Source organism: Misgurnus anguillicaudatus, chromosome 4 (genome assembly GCF_027580225.2).
Source record: "Misgurnus anguillicaudatus chromosome 4, ASM2758022v2, whole genome shotgun sequence".
Taxonomy (NCBI): Eukaryota; Metazoa; Chordata; class Actinopteri; order Cypriniformes; family Cobitidae; genus Misgurnus; species Misgurnus anguillicaudatus.
In genome coordinates, this window is record NC_073340.2 from 35,357,852 (window position 1) to 35,379,648 (window position 21,797).

The window sequence follows — 21,797 nt, forward strand, 5'->3', positions numbered from 1 at the left end:
TTTTCTATAAAAAACTAATTAATCTTTTTGATAAATTATTTTCTGTAATGTGGGCTTGTTGTTAATGATAGAATAATAACCTCCAACATAAACAACAAAATATGATCCTCAATTTTTATATAATTTTTTTAAAATAAAAAACCACATAAAACCAATTTATTATTAATGAAAATAAATATTGCATTTTCATAAACGTCCATTAAAAGTATGCAAATGAATTCATGTTAAATAGTAAAATAACCAAGTTGAAACGCAAATGGGTTTTTCTTTTCTTGTTTAAATTCAGTGTTTGGTTTTGGCCAGAAAGGGGATTAGTGTAAATGACACTGTGTCATTTAAATGATGTCTCTCTCTCTCTCTCTCTCTCTCTCTCTCTCTCTCTCTCTCTCTCTCTCTCTCTCTGTCTCTCTCTCTCTAAACTTGTCTGTCTCTCTGTCAGGGCTGTTGGGTAACCGATACTTGAGCAGAGTTCAACAGCACAAAACATTTTGACATTTAGAAGAAGTGTGATTGTGAGCCCTGTTGACAACTTGTTCAAATAACTAATCAATGATAGCATGAGATCTCTGACAAATATTGAATGGTCAAAGAGTCACATACATTTCATTTGAATGAACACAGACTTTCATTGACTTACTGAACACAATCACAAATGAGATTTTCTAGATTCAGACTTTTGTTCAAATGTTCTGATTCTTTGACTATTGACATCTCAAAGTGTGACCATCTCCACCTATCATCCAACCCATATGACCATGTTGATCTATTTTCATCATTGTTGAATTGAAGTTAAAATGTAAAACATCATTAACCTCTTAAAGGAATATTCCATTTTTCTTAAAAGAAAAATCCAGATAATTTACTCACCACAATGTCATCCAAAATGTTGGTGTCTTTCTTTGTTCGGTCGAGAGGAAATTGTGTTTTTTGGGGAAAGCATTGCAGGATTTTTCTCATTTTAGGGGACTTTAATAGACACCAACAATTAATACTTAACTCAACACTTAATAGTTTTTTTCAACGGAGTTTCAAATGACTATAAACAATCCCAAACGAGGCATAAGGGTCTTATCTGGCGGAACGATTTTCATTTTTGACAAGAAAAGTGGAAAATATGCACTTTTGGACCACAACTTTTCGTCTAGGTCCGGTCCAGCGCGACCTAACATAAATGCGTAGTGACGTAGAGAGGTCACGTGTTACATATGTAAAACGCACATTTGCGGACCATTGTAAACAATAAACTGACACAAAGACATTTATTAGTATCAGTTGAAATACAACAACGTCGGAACGGTCCTCTTTCAACACATTTGTAAAGACTGGGGCGGAGTTTCGCGGTCGTCCTCTGTGACCTCTTGACGTCATGACGTATTGCGTTGGGTCACGCTAGCGCATGACGACCGGATCTAATCGAGAAGTTGTGGTTTAAAAGTGGATATTTGTTATTTTTATTGTCAAAAATGACAATCGTTTCGCTATATAAGACCCTTATGCCTTGTTTGGGATCGTTTATAGTCATTTGAAACTCCGTTGAAAAAAACTGTTTAGTGTTGAGTTAAGTGTTAATTGTTGGTGTCTATTAAAGTCCATTTAAATGAGAAAAATCTTGCAATGTTTTCCTCAAAAAACATAATTTCTTCTCGACTGAACAAAGAAAGACATCAACATTTTGGGTGACATGGTGGTGAGTGAATTGTCTTGATTTTTCTTTTAGGAAGGTGGAATATCCCTTTAAGCGTCATCCTATCCTTTTGAGTGGGGGGGGGGGGGGGGAGTTGAAGTGCATCTTCAAATGAATATAACTCTAGCATTTTTAGGTCTAGAAGCCTAATCTTGGTCTTGTTTTAAAGAAGACATTTATTTTTTGTTTACTTATTTATACTTCTTTCTTTTTTAAGGTGGATAAATGATAAACACACGAAAACATCAAACAAAGTTATATTCAGGGATGGTGTGTTCGTTTGTGTGTTAATGTGAAGGGTCAGCACATGATGGTTAATGATTTTGATCTCTAGGTTAATGGCAGATTAATGCTGGTTTAATTATGGCCAGCAGTTTAACCAACACACCTACATACTACAATTTCCATCGGGTACAAAATCCAGCCCAGTTCACTTCATATAAAACAAATATGCTAAGGAAAAAGTAGCAAAAAAGTCTAGTTTTATATTCGTATCACATCTAGTAAATGAGTGACATATGCTGTTACAGACACACATACACAGACTCACACATCTCTGTAGCAGCAGTTTCTCTCATTAATTTATACACAGTGATGCGTGTATAGTGTGATAGTCCAGTAATCACACAGACACCACTGAGTTCTGTCAACAACTGCCAAAGCATCTGTCCTCAACACACACACACACACAGAGAGAGAGAGAGAGAGAGAGAGAGAGAGAGACTGTACTGTACTGTGTGTGTGTGTGTTCACCGAGCATTTCATACAACTCTGTATATTTCTTGTTCTTGTAGGTTCAGTGAGTTTTGCTTGTAGCTACACAAATGATTGTGATGTTATGTCTAGAATGATATTTCTGAATGTGGTTGAAATACATGAAGGGTAACAGAGTTGGTGAAGCTTCTTTCACACTATTTTAAAACATCAAGTGAGTAACAAATCAAAAAAATAATCTACAGTCAATGTACACCTTTGAAATACTATCAAAAAGAAAATAATACTGAAGTTATTCAAAGAGGTGAAATCTTTAATTATACTGCCGGCTGTTGAATGCTTTATTCTGATTGGCTGAGAAATGTTCCATTGATGTTGATTATTTTTCTGTAAACGCAACACCTAACTTGTCAAATGTTTTAAAAATAGCCACCAAAGCAATGTTTGTGGTAATTGTGGTATAAGTGTAATAATTGACTCCGGTCCTTTGAATTATTCGAAAATAATACACCCACAGTGTAATGCTGCGTTCACACCAAACGCGAATAGAGCGTCTGGCACAAATGATTTCAAAGTCAATGTAAAGACGCGTTTATGTCTGAAGGGCTCGCAGTGCGAATGAGGCGTTTAGCGCGGCGCCATAGACGCAAATCCGTCTCATTTGCACGTCAAGTTCGGCAAATGGCGCGAATTGAGTGTTGCCGCGGGAAACACGTGAGTTGAAAAATCTGAACTTTGGCGGAAATTCACGCCGCGTCAACCAATCAAGTATAATAGTGATGTGATTACAGGAAGCGATGTCGCAGAAGCCCCCCCAAGACGCGCATTTCCGCATGAATGTCTCAAATGACTAGAATTTCACGCGCCGGCTTTCACGCGCGAATGAAGCAAGTAAACTCAAAATTTTCAAGTGTCCAACTACGCGCAAATAACGCGTTTTTGCCGCCTCTACTGCATCAGGTGTGAACGCACAGTAACAGCACTCAGCTTCACGTTTTGCTTCATATACACTTTCTTATAATTCAATAGCTCGTCATGAATTATTCCTTACATATATGACTAAAACTTTTTGTTTATACATTAGGAGCAGAATTCATCTGGCTCTAAATAAAACAATAGAAATATATTTATTGTCTGGCCCACACTTTGTGATAAAATACAAGTATTCTGTATTAATAATCATAGAATCCTAAATGAGATATCAGAAATCTGACTTTTTTCATGTTTAAGTGCTATAATTGGGTCTCCGTTGCTTCTATTAACCTAGAAGATGTGACAAAGATCAACCCAGTAACTTAGTTTTGGTAAACCATTCTCTGCAGGTATTTGAAATTTGGCTCCCCTTGTGATGTCAGAAAGGGATAATACCGGCCCTTAATCTGCACTCCAGTCCGTCCGTCAGATGGTGTTTAACAGGGGTGTTTCACTATAAAATATTTTATGATCGATAAAATGTTAATCATAAAAACAAATGTATTTATTGTTCTCAAAAATTGACATGTTCAGTAAATATTAATGATATAAATATGGTTACATGGATGTCAGTTGACCACACTGCTGTTATAAGGACTTCAGGGTTGTTGAGTTGTGAGGTCATTGTACGGTATGCATGTGGAAAAGCACATGACTGGTAAGCTGGTTAACAGCACCTGCCAGACTATCAAACTGCAAACCATTAACTGGTCTCACATTTAAACAGTGAACAAAATCCTGACTTATTTTATGTGAGCTGATAATCAACGATGATTTAATCAACTAATTCAATGAAAAAACGTTTATCAAACTTTTCTTTCAGTAAGGCATTTTATTCTATTTAAACAATGCAAAGCTACAATTTTTGTAGACAGACTTAGCTTTGCATTACATGAATCATGTTTCTGTAGCTCAGTTGATAATACAGTATTGTGTTATCAGCTCGAAGTTCATGGGTTTGATTTTCAAGGAACACATAAACTAAAATTTATAGCTTGAATGCATTGTAAATTGCTTTGGATAAAAATGCATACATGAATCAGGTAACTTACTGAAAGGGTGATTCTCACGAAAACTTGGTTTTAAAAATGTCAAGCATGAAAATGTAAAAATTGCTTAAATTTACTTTTTTTCCCACCAGACATTGAAAAACAAAGTCTGGAGTAAATGGGAACATTAATTTAAAAACTTTTACTTATCATTTAACACTTTTTGTAACATAATTAAAAAAATTTGTCCTAAAAAAATCTCATTACCGCAACAGTCAGAAAACATCAACACTGACATATTTTCAAAATGACATGACAAACCTGAAAGAACATAATTTGGAGATTCTGCACATGCATTTAAAATCAAAGTATTATGCTTCTATTAATTAAATTAACATTTAATAAGCATCTGTTGCGGTAATGAATAATGATAATCAAAATGTCGTGTAAGCATTCTGACAAGACAATATTTCAAATTAACTGTAAAAAAATTATTTTACCTGGTAGCCATCTTGAAGCAACTGGTCCATGTGCTTGGTCACTCAAAATCAAACTTTATTAAAATTTTGTATGTGTGCTTAAACTGTTCTCAAAAAGTGTTGCGGAGGATGAGAACATCAGGCATGGACACATCATTTTCCTAATTTTTCTTCATTATTATTATACATGAATATTCTGTAAATATTTTTTCTGTCATCTAAAGTAGTCTAGCAAAACATCCATTTATTTTTTTTCTTAATATTTTTGTGTTAATTTGATTAAATTACAACATAACGCATGTTACACACAGCCGGACACATTGCGGTAATGAAAATTTCAGCAGAAAATGAGATAAAATTTCCAATTATAAATTCTTATGTTGAAATCACACATTGTGCAAGGTAGAACACAGTATTGTGTTAATTCTGATGCTTTTTAATGTTATTATATTACATTATATTAAAATCATTAGTGCCGTGGTGTTTCAATGGTTTCGTGAGAATCACCCGAAAACTGATTCATCTTAAGTTGATGAGTTCAGCGGTTAAGTAAAAGGTGTTCAAGAAAAATGCAATTGCCTCCTAAATAAAGTTGACAGAGACAGAAGATGGAGGAACATCATTTAGTTCCTCATGCTGTGCAAACATTTCAGCTATGGGCCTTTAAACACAGATTTACAGATTTTATGTTTTTGTAAGGCCACACTGTGATATCTCGACTGTGTTTGTTTCAATTAGTGGCAGGATTTGCTTTGTTATAAATGGATCTCTAGCTTTAAATATTTTGCTGTCTTAAGAACAAAGACAATCCAGTTAGTTCTTCAGATTAGGACGTTTCCTGGTGGAAACGCAAACAGTGAAGTCTGTGAGCTAAGAGAAATCAGGTTTACTCACAAACATTCACAAACAGAAGTTAAGGGTTTAAGGATGTTTAATGGGAAATGTCTTTTAGTTATCTGATCACACAAGGGTCTAAAAGAACATATTTAAACATCTTTAAAACTTTTTTACATTTTGGCTATAGGTTAAGCTATAAACTACCAGAGCAGTTTATATCAACAAGATGTCAAAGGCTTATAAAAGCTACTGTATCAATGCATGAATAAAATTATGCACATATTTTTAAATACCAATTTTTTTAAGGCTGAAGTGTGCTAGATAATAGGCACAAATGAAAAGGTTAGAAAAATCTAGGCTATTACTACTATATTTCCATTAAACAATATCATATTCTTATCTAGTTTTCACACAATGAAATTGTTCATCTGATCTCTCCGTGTGTTTGTGGCTCTTTAGGTGCTCATTAGACATAACAAGACTTATCAAACTCTTCAAAAGAGTCACTTCACAAATTAAACAGCTCTTAGCATTCAGGAAGAGCCTCTTTAGAAGAGAAGGACCATTCATTCATTCATTCATGATCTATATCAAAGGTCTGAGGAGGAGGAGGAGGGCCGGACCATACAACACACACACATGCCCGCACACACAGCTGCCATATGGCTCTGCTGAGCTCCAGCTCAAAGCTTTTAAGACCTCTATAAAACATACAAAGATGCTAAAAGTTTCAGCAATCTTTCATGATCTTTTATCTGTTTTGTATCTCACATAAGTGAAGATGAGGATGATGCAGTTCACTTTGTGTCCAAGGGAGGGCGTGCTTTCCTTAAGATGACCATTGATCAGCAGTCATGGAGTGTAACAGGCATTTTGGGTAAAATGCACACAATATTACCAGAACAGCAGTCCGTCATTTAACTTTTGGGTAAATTTTACTTAAGCTTTGTTGAAAATATCCAATATGCAATGACAAGTCCAAATCCAAAAGTAACAGAGCACTGCTTTCAGAAAACTTCTGCTCTATGTTGATGGAGACATGTGCTCCTCATATGTCTCACAGGTAATGGAGAACACCTTACATTGAGCTCTCAGATACAAAAGATTTTGAGATCTTAGACCACCCAGAAACAGACACACATATGCACATACACTGCATCTCTATGGAGCTCTGATGAATGTCTGACCATCGTAAGTCTCCACACTTGAGAGCATCACTGCTGTTTACAAAACAATGGCCCATTGCTTTATTTGAAGAAGTAATTCACAAAAAAAAAAAATATTTTAAAGTTTTTTATAGATTGTATCTCAAATGTAAACAAAACGTAACACTGTAGCTTATTTCTCATATATTTTTACAATGTTTAATACTCTCCTATTGTTTCTCTTTGTTAGCACAGCTCTTTCTAAGACTTTCTGCTGTTTTACTCTTCACAAAAGCAGTGCATTGGGGCATAAAGCAGTTTAGTTGTGTGTGTGTCATGTGGCCAGACTGCTGTTTTTCCTTTCACTGTGCCAGAGTCATGTAAACACAGCCGAGACCCAAAACTTTGATAATTGGAGAGTTATATAAATTGTTAAATTCTCTAAAGAGGACTTTTCTGTCGTCTTTGAATGGGAGGCCACAATGAGAAAGAAACAGGGCAGCTAGCGACTGTCTAGAAAACCTAAAATGGCTAATTCCTTTGCACTGGCAAGTTTTTCAGGAAGGTTTTTTTTTACAAATGAAGTCGTATCGTATGATTCGGTGTATCTGGGTGTGTTTGGTCAAAGTCTGAAACATGTTCAGATGGGAAGTCTGGATTAGCCCATGTCAGAGGCGTCATGCCCATTCAAACTGAGGGGGCACTTGCCCCCTCGTTTTTTTTAGCCAAATGGATTTTGCATGCAACCTCAAAATCAAAGAAGCATCCATTAATCTGTTACTTCTTTTCATATGTTTAATATGCAAAATATTATTAATTCTGTGCTGCATCCTTGTCACTTTTCAGAGATTTTTGCCATTTTGATATTGTTTTGATCATGTTACATGACTTTATTCTGGTGGCAGACGCTGCAAACAGCGCAGTCGCAGACATTATCAGCGTCTGAGCGCGCTCACAAGCTCTTTGCTATTGCTACTGCATTTTGCTACCTGAGGAATTAAAACGTATCAGAAACACTCACAACATTTTCAAACCCCAGTACAGTAATGTGCAGTTAACCTCCTCTGTGTAGAAAATGTATGGTTTAAAATGTGACCGTCTCGACGTTATAATAGTAGAGATTTCTAGATTCATCTTCTTGACACATCGCCAAAGTTCGCCAGAGTTCACGGGGACGCGGAATCACACATGCTCACATACGAGGTAACATTTAATGCAAAAATCCGTTCCTCTAATAATTTTATCTAAACATATATTTTTTAATCATTATTGAACATTAAACTCAATCACATGGCTATAGCTCATGTCATTTTCATTGTTTATATACTTTATGGATTTAAAATTACATTAATTTTATAGGAAAATGCAGTTGTTTTGCAAAATGCATTAATGACACAATTAAACAATTAAAAATTGTGCACACTGTGCCCCCTTAAAAAAAATTGGTGCATGACGCCCCTGGCCCATGTCCTAGGTACACTTTCTGAAGAAATGGTCTGCTGTTAATGGGATGGTATATCTTTAGCATCTAAAGAGATAATACATCAGAGGAACATATCTGTACCTAAATAGTACACATTGGGACCTTTTTGGCCCCAGTGACAGCTAGGGGCCATTTTTGAAATTTTTTTCTAGTTTGCAGGCAAAAATAGACATAAACGTAGATTAAAAATACTGTCATTTGTGCTGTGATATTGTGAGAAAGCATTCAGATCGAATAGGAATAAAATGTATGTGAAACACAAATGTACCCAACCAGTTTTGTTCCAATTGAGCTAAGCCAAAATCCAAAACACGCAATCAATTGTCTTGTAAATATGCATGACTTTGACTTTGTACTGTCTAACTGGATCATAAATGTGACAAAGGTTCACAAATATTGAAATGTGACCTTTGTGTGAAGTTAATCAGTCTGATGTTTCTCTCTTTTTTATTTTCATCCTCTGTTCTTCTACTCATCCAGTAGGTTTCGCCTCAGGCATTAACAATATGTGTGTGTGTTTCTCTCTCTGGGGACGCAGTGGGTTACCAGTCAAACGCTCCCAGGGTGGATTGTATTTGGGTTTGTTCAATTGTTTTAATGGATTTTAAGAGACTAGATCCCATTACATTGGAGGGCAGCCTGCGGCACCAACTCACCACAAGACCCCTAATCTGCCATGCAAATTAAATCTTTCCTCCTGTGTGTATAAGTGTGTGTGTGTGTGTGTAATGTTTCTCTAATACACATGTTTTGATTTATTTATGTCTATTATTGCGGTACAAGTGGCCCCTGGGTTCCTGCTCTACAGAAATACTTTGTTTGGTCAAGTGCACACCAGAGCCATGATCTACAGATGATTCACATCGTTTTTAGTCAAACGAAAATCTCTTTGTTTTCATCATTGATGATCTGGGTGTTTTGTTTATTTTTGTAAAGAGATTCTGGGATGTTTTGCAATAGCATTGTTTGTTATTTTCATATGTTTTTGTCAGCCGAACCCCCTTTTAATTTACTTGAGGTAGCCCCTGAGATTTTAATGATTAAATAAATTAATAGTACAATTGCACATTAAACTATTTTTATTTATTTTAACTTTATTTATTTATTTATTTTTCATCCATTTTTAAGTTTTTATCAATACTATTTTACATAGTTATTGTTATTATTACCTTTATCTGATACCTTCAATTGTTTTTTTGTTTTTTTACTTATTTGCATCTTATGATTTAAATCTAAGTAATTAATATATATTTTTAATTATATAATTAATTCAAAGGTTTTACCTGTTTCTTTAAATTTCCCCAATGTCAGCTGCAAATGTGTGGGTTAGCAGCAAGTGGGTGGAGCTTTAGCCGCAAATGGGCTGTACGAATTTCCAGAGGATTCACCACCGTCCCATTTGAAGCGTAAACTCCTCCTACTTGCACACTTCTGAAATCCATCCTACTTGCAGCATAAGCTCCTCTCACTTGTGGCATAAGCTCCTCCCACCTGCAGTCTCCGGGCTGCAGCGATATATTCTTGGGCCCTGTCCCAAATGGCACACTTCATGTGAACTTTTGGTCTCGTGGCCTTAAATTGCGCGTGCTCGCTTAGTCCACGAGTCCGTAGGGTGTCCCATCTGTCATTTTTAAGCTTTGAAGTGTGCTCATCAGCGCCTCCTTTGCTCCCTTGATGCGGTCTTCAGCGAAGCCCTCACGGCAGCAGGCTTTGCGCACTTTACCAACCCAGAAGTCTTTGGGAAAGAGCAATCAGACCAATCAGACGACGGAAGGGAGGAGCTCACACTGACGGGCAACTTCTCTACCTATTTCCGGTGTGACGCTCAAGTCTGTCCCAAAATACGACTCCGTTGCACCCACGTGGACTCGCATTAAGGGTTCCTAAAGTCTGGACTACGTGATGTCATCAAAGTGTGCCATTTGGGACAGGACCTTGGAAAGACATCCTCTTACAGGAAGTGACATCACTTTTGAGGGAAAACAACAGCACAAACAAACAGTAAGTATTAGTAATGAATTTAATGAGTTGATTTTGTAATCTTTTGTGCTTAATTGCTTGGTCTTTTTTATACTAGACACTCTGTATGATAAAAACTACAACAACCAATCTAGTAATATAAAACTGTTTTCTCCACATTCATTTAAGGTAATTGGAAAACTGTGTTGATTGCCTACACATCAAATGCAAATACAACGATTTGTGCAAAGTCCATGCTATTGCTACGTACACACCTAACGCAGGGCATCGCGTTACTCGCTCTAGATTACACGCGGGATTCAATTTATTTTGAATTTTGTGGTTATCGTGGTTTTAATACAGTAACCATGGTTTTTTGGTTTTAACTGTAGTAAAACCACGGCTGATTTTCGTAAGTGTGCGTACACACCAAACAGCATTATGCTACATTGCATTTGATATAATCAAGCCTATACATTAGTATTATTTAAATCATACAGTACCATGTTTGTACTTGCACCACTATATTGTGAAGTCTGCTGTACCTCTGCTGTGTATGTGAAATGCTTCTCTGGTGTTTGTATGTGTGTGTTTATTGGTTTAAACAGGCCACAGCGAGACACTTGAGTTAATTGTGCGGTTGTGAGTTTATGCTGGATCAGGCGGGTCGCTGTAAGGTCAAATTCTACCAACATGTTGCTAAAGTGAAAATTTACCCAAGTATGAAAACTTTTCATTATTTACTCAACCACATTTGGTGAAACACATTATGAGATGTTTACTGTAAGCTTCGGTTAACCCTCTACAGCACAGTGTTGCCCTCAGGCAACATACTACCTTTTTGAGCCTCACACCGACACTTTAATTTTTTTATAAAAAAAAAATATATGTATAATATCACCTGACATGTCTCTCCAATGAAATGAGGGGCTGGAGTGGTTGTGACCTTTTGTTTTGGGGGTGGAGCCATGCTTTTGGAAGCAAAGCCACATGGGATGCAGTGCCACCAATTGCCAGGATAAATATCACTTTTTAACATTTTTAAATTTAAATAATTTTACAGAAAAAAATATGTGTATGTGCATCAGTATGTAAAGAAGTATGTTTGATTGTCTGAAGACTTTCTTTGTTTTTATTTTCATACTAAGACCGTGTTTTTTGTTTGTTGCCCCAGGGCAACGTTGTGCTATAAGGGTACTAAAACACCAAGGTTTTTTATCTGATAAGATATGCATTAGAAAGTTTAACTCTAACAAACATCAATCACAAATGATTCCACTTAATCACAAACATGACTAATTAGTTTTATGGGCAACATTGTGCAGTTAGACCACTTTTATTCAGGCAAAATCATCCCAAAATGATGCATAACACACACATAAAAACACGCACGTACACACACACACACACACACACACACACACACACATGCACGCATGCACACACACAAACACATTCACACATTTGTTGGTTTATATGTTTATATGTAAATGTGGAAAACATTAACACATGCAGTGTTAGTTACAATTAGTAGTGTTCATGTTTGGCTATAATCATTTGTAATTGATGTTTTTTTTTCTAATGCATATATTTATCATATACAGGGTTCCCACACCTTAGTTAACGTCAAATTCAAGGACCTTTCAAGGACTTTCCAGGTCCAATACCCTCAAATTCAGAGACTAAATGTGGGGACATATTTAAAAGGGAGAACAAGGTTACAGATACATTGTTACAGTTCCCTTTCAAGGGAACTCGCGCTGCGTCACTGCGGTGACACTTTGGGGACGCCTCTAGAGGTAAGTGCGTCTGAATGTGTATATCAAATTCAACCAATGGTGAGGCTAAACAACAAAGACAGGGTGACGCAGGTGCCAGGAAGTATATCGCTATCTGAAATATTGACGACGTTACAGGGACGCAGAAAGTATGGCAAGGGAGACGCAGCGTCTCGTTCCCTTCTCAGGGAACAACAGTAACATACGTAACCCGAGACGTTTTCAAGTGTCAAACACAACTATGCAAAAAAGCATTTTGGTATGAATCAACATTCGCATACAGAAGATATAAGCATTTAAACTGAACAGTTTAGCACGTGTGCTTAAAAGGCTAGAAATGTATGATATTATCCTACACTACACAGGGAATAATATGGATTTTTTACCAGAAATCTTCTTGCATAAAATACATTCAATGACCTGTAATTATGTATGTATATTTTCAAAAACTTCCCAGGGCCTTGAATTTTTCCTCCCAGATTCACAAACTTTCATGAATGGAAAACCTGCATATAAAAAACCTTGGTGTTTTTATACCATTGTAGCACAATGTTGCCCTGAGGCAACAAAGTAAATTCTGAGTCAGGGGTGGTGGGGGGATAAATTGTATGATGGATATTTTATCAGTGACCCCCAAGCTCCCAAAAAGTGAGGTGAAATATTTTTTCCCCAAAAAATAAAAAGTCATGCCATACAAAACAATTAGTGTAGTGTTAATTTATTCAGTTTCTTACAACACGTTCTTTGTATGGAAAACACAATCTCTATGCATAGTCTTGTGTTTAACAGAAGATGAAAACAGTTTTTGAGTCAATACTTGAATACTGTGGATGGGTGATTCTAACGAAACCATTGAAACACCACGGCACTAATGATTTTAGCTTTAAAATGTGTAATATAGTAACATTAAAAAGCATCAGAATTAACACAATACTGTGTTCTACCTTGCACAATGTGTGATTTCAACATAAGAATTTATAATTGTAAATTTTATCTCATTTTCTGCTGAAATTCTCATTACCGCAATGTGTCCGGCTGTGTTTGAACATGCGTTATGTTGTAATTTAATCAAATTAACACAAAAATATTAAGAAAAAAAATAAATGGATGTTTTGCTAGACTTCTTTAGATGACAGAAAAAATATTTACTGAATATTCATGTATAATAATAATGAAGAAAAATTAGGAAAATGATGTGTCCATGCCTGATGTTCTCATCCTCCGCAACACTTTTTGAGAACAGTTTAAGCACACATACAGAATTTTAATAAAGTTTGATTTTGAGTGACCAAGCACATGGACCAGTTACTTCAAGATGGCTACCAGGTAAGATCATTTTTTTACAGTTCATTTGAAATATTGTCTTGTCAGAATGCTTACACGACATTTTGATTATCATTACCGCAACAGATACTTATTAACCCTTGTGTGGTGTTCATATTTTTGTTACTTAGACAATGTTTGTGGGTCTAGTGGACCCACTGCATTATTAGTATCTTAAATCAATGCAGTCATACAAATTTATGTATATCTGTTTACAGATGTTTATTTTAGCCTTATTGCAAGTAATATAGACATAATTTATGGTTAATATTTGTCATTTACCACTGGTAGAGGACTATTTATAGATTAAAGTGCTATTCGCTTTTGTGATAATATGAAATAAGAGAAGAAAATTCTATTCTCCTCCAGATGTTTATATAAAATAAGTATTTTCATCACTTTTTCATCTCAAATAAGTTTTTCATCACTTTGATATTTAATTCTTTGAACTTAGTTTGAAATTGTACACATTTGTGTCAGTCTACACAGCACAAGCCTCATCTGAAAAGATGCAGTATCATAACACATTATCCACACTGAACACATAACCTGTTCATGCCAGCCTACACAACACATAAGAAGCAGATTTTTACTGTGTAGCTCTGTTGCATATGCATTTCTTGCATTTTATAGACCTATACTGTCTTCCTGTCCATCTTATGTCCACACACACTGCAGTACAATGTGTTGCTTTTGGCTACAACCTAAAATGATGAAAATGCTTGGATATGAAATTTTACTTTCTCTATTTCTCACTCTTTCTTACACACACACACACACACACACACACACACACACACACACACACACACACACACACACACACACACACACACACACACACACACACACACACACACACACACACACACACACACACACACACACACACACACACACACACACACATACACACACACCATAGGTTTTGTGGTAAACCCATGTGTTCAGGCCAGGAATGGTAATCAATACACCAATTTACCATGATTACTACACTTTTACTATAATACAACCATGGTTATTTTTTGTAAGGAATATAATGGTAAAATGTGGAATTGTTCCTTTTAGACAAAAGGTAAAGTTTTTGGGACAGTGAGGGCAGACAAGTGTTCATGCTTGATATATAACATGTTGTATCCTTGCGCTGTTACACCAAGTGCCGAAGGACAAAACTCTGACATGCATCCATCACATACGTAAAGACATATATACAAACACACCCATGCACTCACAGGAGTCCCAGATAAGAGAAAAACAGAGTAAAGTTACATAGCACATTCAATTTTCACTCTCTTATTACCCCCGGGTCCAGTGGACCCGAACACCACATATGTAATATAAATGTGTAGGGGGGGTGTACAGTGTACAGTCATTATAAAGTTGTTTATTTTTATGTTCTTTATAGAAAATGAGCCAAGGCCAATGAATCTGAGGTTGAAACAACAATTAATTGCATAATTTTTCTTTTAGTAAACATTAAAAACGGGTCCCACAGACCCGAACACCACACAAGGGTTAAATGTTAATTTAATTAATAGAAGCATAATACTTTGATTTTAAATGCATGTGCAGAATCTCCAAATTATGTTCTTTCAGGTTTGTTATGTCATTTTTGAAAATATGTCAGTGTTGATGTTTTCTGACTGTTGCGGTAATTTTTTTTTTTTTTCAATTCAATTTTATTTATATAGCGCTTTTCACAATTTGGTAATTGTATCAAAGCAGCTTTACATAATAGATGCAGTGAAAAGCACAGAAAATCGACAGATAGCACAACATAATAAACGATAGCACAAGCAGTTAAATTTGCTACGGCTATAAATCAACATTATAAACAAACGTATTACTAATGTAACGTATAGAAGTTAAGCCCAAAAAGGCTGCCTCCCCGGGTTGAAAAACCCCCTAGGAGAAAAAAACCCCGGAATTTTAGCCGGGGAAGTAAAAAAAGTCATAGGAGGAAAAAACCCTTGGGAGGTATATATATATATATACACATTGAAACGGAAGGAGATTGAGCGGAGATTAAGCGGAGATTAAGCGGGTTCTGCCGGTGGTCTTTGGTCAGGCATCAGCTGGACATCACGTTGAAGAACAGCTAGTAGATCAGTTGTGTGCCGACTTTCACATGTACCGGAACTGGATCTGTTTGTCTCGTCCTCGGGATCAAGGACGAGACAGGGAGAGAGACACAAAATCTTATTAGCGTAGGGGCCGTTCACATAGAAAACAAGTGTCACACAGTAATGTGGTTTTAGTCAGCTCGGTTCCGGACAGGCTAACTATTGCTGGTTAAGTGTATTACATATAGTTAATGATTTTAGAAACGGAAACAGAACTCGTTTGACTAAGGCCAGAGGCCCCACTGCCGTCGTTAATGCTAACGTACAGTGGCAAATGGTTCTGTATGACATACTATTTTAAGGTCATGGGAAAAGGCCAAAATTGCAAGCCGGCCATATTTGGCAGTTAAGACTCAGTCGAAAACCAATTCAAAGTTTCAGCATATTACTAAAGAGTATTAATGAGATTTACCATGCTTTGAAGTGTTGACGAAAAAAAAAAAAAAGGTTTTAATTTATTCATTAATTTATTTATTTATTAGGTTGTACAAGCTAGCTATTAGGAGATAAGTACCATTGTTAAAAACAACTATTTGAAAGCCTTGTTAAAGAGAAAAGTTTTAAGTCTAGATTTAAAGTTATCTACTGTCTCTGATTTTCGGACGTCGGTTGGTAAATCATTCCATAGCTTAGGGGCTAAGTAGGAAAAGGATCTGCCACCTTTAGACACTTTTGATATTTTAGGGATAATTAAGAGGCCAGAATTTTGTGACCGCAATGCACGTGATGGATTGTATTCTGATAATAACTCTCTAAGATATGAGGGTGCTAGGCCATTTAAGGCTTTGTAGGTGATTAGTAATATTTTAAATTGTATACGATATTTAACTGGTAGCCAGTGTAAAGATGCCAGAATTGGGCTTATGCGCTCATACTTCTTAGTTCGAGTAAGAACTCTTGCAGAAGCGTTTTGAACTAGCTGAAGCTTGTTGACCTGTTTTGCATGGCATCCTCCGAGTAACGAGTTACAATAGTCTATTCTAGAGGTCATAAAAGCGTGGATAAGCTTCTCTGCATCTGATGCAGACAACATATGGCGTATTTTTGAGATATTTCTAAGGTGGAAGAATGCTGTGCGGCAGACATTGGAGATATGGCTGTCGAAGGATAAACTGCTGTCGAACATCACGCCTAAATTCTTAACCGTGGAGGTTGGCACCACAGTGCAGCCATTTATGGGCAACTTGTAATCTGTCATATTATATTTGTAGCGATTCGGTTCGATAACAAGTATCTCTGTCTTATTGGAGTTTAGCATAAGAAAGTTATGTCACATCCAGTCACTTATATCGCTGATGCAGTCTGATAGTTTAGAAAAATTTTGTGTTTCGCTAGGATGCGAGGAGATGTAAAGCTGTGTGTCATCTGCATAGCAGTGAAACTGTATGTTATGATTTCTGATAATATCTCCCAGAGGTAACATATATAACGAGAACAGGATAGGACCTAAAACTGATCCCTGCGGTACGCCGTATTTAACCAGGGAGTGATGTGACTCCTCCTTATTTACATAAACAAAGTGATAGCGATTGGTTAGATACGATCTGAACCAAGCTAGCGCCTGACCACTGATACCAACATAGTTTTCTAGCCTATTAAGTAAGATTGTGTGATCTATTGTGTCAATGAGATTTTTTAGGACTAATTTTTTAAATTATGTTACAAAAAGTGTTAAATGATAAGTAAAAGTTTTTAAATTAATGTTCCCATTTACTCCAGACTTTGTTTTCAATGTCTGGTGGGAAAAAAGTAAATTTAAGCAATTTTTACATTTTTATGCTTGACATTTTTAAAACCAAGTTTTCGTGAGAATCACCCGGGTAGTTTTGCATTGGAACGTCTTGTAGCTGGCATGAGTTCTAGTCTACATCACAGTTGTGTTTCTATAATCTTCAAATTGCTTAAACTAAATAAGTGAATTGAAAATATGGCCAATGGAAACACGTCAATTTCGCAAAAACATTCATAATTTGATTTTTTCCTTGGTATGAGTTGTTTTTTCATGCAATAAAGGAATATATAGCAAAAATGCAATATAAACCTTTTTCGCATTTACAGGTCATCTAACGTACATAAAAGTCACGTGATTACTCTTGAAAAAAGCAAAATTACATACTCTAACCTCCAAGAAACACCTCATACATGGCTGCTCCCAAGTATAAAGGGTTTCTCAACGAATGAAGGTGAAATGCCGCTACATCCAAAAGCCAGAGGGCGCTCTCGTGCAAAAACTCAATATGCGCCATTGAAGTAGTACCATTTACATATGCATATTCAGGAAAATGTGTATTTTTGTCATCACTATATCACTAGATATATTTAAAGCCATGATGTCACTTATTTTCAAGTAACAGTTTAAGTGACGGGGTAACAAGAAAGTGTTGTCTAATTTTGTCTGCTGTTCCCATCTGTGTATGTTATCAGGTTAATACTGTGTGTTGTTTTTCATGTATTTTCTTTAACTGGTGTGTCTGTTATGGCTGCACCCACATTATTTGTACTGAATGAATGAATTAACATAGTAAAAGACAAGGTGGAATATCAAACCATTCAATCCATCAAGGTTTCTTTGTGCAGGTAGTGAACCTCATTTCAAGGGTAATTAAGTTGAAATGGACTGGTGAAAGATCAATAACCTCAGGTTGAGCTTCAGACCCCTTCTGTTGTGAAAACTGCACACATATGCTGATGTTAACATCTGACCAGCGCTCTTTAGATTTACAACCACGCTGATGATGTCTGAATGAGAAAACTGGGACTCCCCCAGAAGAGTTTTCTTTTGTTCCAGACACAGTTAATCTAGCGGTGGAGCAAACCATTTCATGCTTATCAAAGGGTGGATGTAGGGCCATAATTCTTTTCAATTTAACAGATTTCTTTTTTTATAGGTTTCACACAGTGTGCTAGTATTAATACTTGTCAATAAGTCAAACACCAATCAACTGATTTTGGATTTTACATCCAAACCTTGAGTTTAATTTATTCTGTTAGTATATTAAGGGGTGTGTATGCACACTTTACACATGATCATAATTTAGTTTTTCATCAGGATTTCTGATTTAATCTTTAACCTTTAGAACCAAACCTTTTTTAAAACATTACTGTATCTTTTAAACATCTAAGTGCGGTTTCCGGTTTCCTGGACAGGGCTTGTCCCAGACTCGGGACTTTAAGCTGCCTAAAAATAAAAACATGCATTGCATTGACATAACATTGACACATCCTAACATATATCAGTGACATTGTTTTGCACATCAAAATGCACACCAGGAATGTTTTTTTTAAATATATTTTTGAAGAAATGTCCTAAAATAACTAAAGCTAGTCCTGGATTAATCTAAACCCTGTCTGGGAAACCACCTCCTACTGTTTAGTGTATTTAAATGATTTTTGCCTTTTATAGTACTGTACAAAGTCATTGCATGCTTTATTAAAATAGTTTTAAAATGTTTATTTAAATTGTTGCTTTTGCATCAGTAAAAATATCATTATTAGGTTTCTAAACATTCTTCTTGCAATGTCACCAATGTGGAAGCTACAACATTCCTGAAAACTACAGTGCGGTGAAAATAAGCTGGTATGCGAGAATGTTTCAAAAATAATACCATATTTTATAATTGTTTTTAAATATTTGATGCCAGTTTTTGTTTCTGATACACCTGCACTGTAAAAAATCTGTATAAATTACAGTATTACTGGGTATTAGCTGCCAGTAACTTACTGTAGATTTTACATTTATGTTATTTACTGGCAACAGTTTGTTCAAAGTTTAATGAACATGAAACATTTTCAGCCTTTCTCTTCTACAGTAAGTTACTGGCAACCAGCTGCATAATTACAGCAATTTTTTTTTACTGTGTGCATGCAGTTTTTAAGGAAGCTTTGCAGGTAGATGGGTTTGTTTTATATATATTTCAGTGATTTTAGTCTGTATCTGTTCGGTTTATGTAATCTTAGAGTGACTTGATGATATTGAGATCAGATCTCTGTGTGGGTCATACAATCTGTTGAAAGACCCCTTGTTTAAATCTTGATTTGAATAAATGATTTTGGTGAAGCATCTAAGATGTGAAACCTTTGTACAGCATGTAGCTTTGAGAAGTGACTAACAGATACAGATGGCAGGTTTGCTGTCAGGTCTGATGTGTTTTCTGCTGTCCCAGCATTTCCTGGTGACAGATTGTTCACGACTGGACATGATCTAGATTTCCATATCATCAGCCCTTTAAAAGGTCTGTCTCTCACATTATTACTTTTATAGTAATGCTAAACACATTTCTGTGTATGTGAATGTGTGACTATTCCCTGCACGGTACTTTCATTAACCAAACTGGGTTCAGAATTCACACTGTCGACTGTAATGGAAAGCAGCGTGTGAAAGGCTCATGGGAAAATCTGCCCCGTTTCTCCACACGCGCTGCATAATGTCTGTCTGAGGAGAGGAAATAGTGAATGGCACATCACACCGCTTTCTGTACTCGTGTCCTGACAAAAGCACAGTCTGATGTCCGCAGAAAACCCTTACGTGAGTGAGTTTCATCTTAACATCATGTCCACTACACCAGGGGTTCTCGACCTTTATCACTTCAAGGCCCTCCTATGTTCCACAACATTATTTGAAGGCCCCCAAACTCACAATTTTTAGCAAATAAAATATACTAGAGCTTGACAAATGCATATTCTTTCCAAAAATTATCAAACACTTAAGAAATATTTCGATTTTTAAAAGTTGTTTGGCTCATTTGAATGCTTGTTTAGTCTAATTTTGAATAATTTAGGCCCCCCTTTGGGCGCCGGTCCCCTGGTTGAGAAACACTGCACTACACATCTGCTTTGATGGAGCGTAACTGTGTGTCATTGTGTGTCGTCATTTACTCTTCGATAACAGATCATTTGCTTAAAACAACAGAACCTGCAGATTGAATAAGGAAATGCGTGCTTTAGTGATGTTTTTTGAGTTTAGATGTATACTGCATTAGTGTCATGCGGAATGCAACATTGAAAAAGTAATTTTAAGACTTCACACACAAAATAATATGGCATGCTTTACGAGACCGCCTATGCCGAGTCAAGACCAAGTCTTTGAAAGGTCGAGACAGAATCCGTTGGTTTTCAAATAGAGTTGAGTCCGTGTCAAGACAGTGTCTTTGAGGAAGCAAGTCTGAGTCGAGACCGAGTCCTTTAGGAGTCAAGACCGAGTTAAGACCAAGACCATAAAAACATGTCAGTTTTCGTATTCATGATTTAATATCACCCCAGTTAATAATCAACAGTTAGGCCTACAGATTAAGATAGACTGAGAATTGTTTAGAGGAGCAGTCGCAAGATAGACTATGCTTTAACTATCATTAAAAAAAACCTACCACATGCTTCATCTTCTGCCTATTTTTCTAGAGATAAATGAATGGCTCTGATGGGAGTATCTTTGCATTGCACCATGGGATGTCATTTTCAAATAATGCCTGTCAATAATGCCTTGCATTTTATTATTATTGTTATGTGTTGTGTGTTTTTATATGAACATAAAATAAATGTGTTGGTCTCGAGTCTTTGCAGGAACAAGTCCGAGACGAGTGTGAGAAAGCAGAAGTCCGTCTGGAGACCGGACTCGAGTACTACATCACTAGTAAACTGCACTGTAAAAAAAATCCAGTAAATTGCCAGTAACTTACTGTAGATTTAAATGTATGTTTTTTACTGCCAACATTTTGTTCAAAGTTAAATGAACATTAAACATTTACAAATCTTTGTCTTTACAGAGTAAAACTAAAAAAACAGCATCAAGCAAAACATTCTGGGAAACAAAATCTGAAGCAAAAAACAGAAAAAGGTTGATGATGATTTCTGGTTCCCATAATGCTTTGCATGAGGCTGTTATTGTATAGTTTTATTCTGTAAAGATAAAGACTTGTTAATATTTAAAATGTATTTAACTTTGAACAAACTCTTGCCAGTAAATAACATAAATGTAAATCTACGGTAAAGTACCGGCAACAAAGCTGCAATAACATTGTAATTTCTACGGAATTTTTTAACAGTGTGTAGTAAAATCTGTAGATACTATGGTATTTTTTAACATTGAATATTTAAGTACAATACAGTGTTTAGAAGTTGATTGAATTAGTAAAGCTAATACTTCAAAATACTATAGTACACATGCACAGAGTGTAGTCATTTCTAAAGTATACTGTTACTTTTAACTAAAATAAATACTAAATATACTATACTACTTTTCATGTGGGCATATTTTAATTTCCCCCTAAAAACTACTAATAAACTACTCTATCTGACCTTTATAAATGCTACTGTTG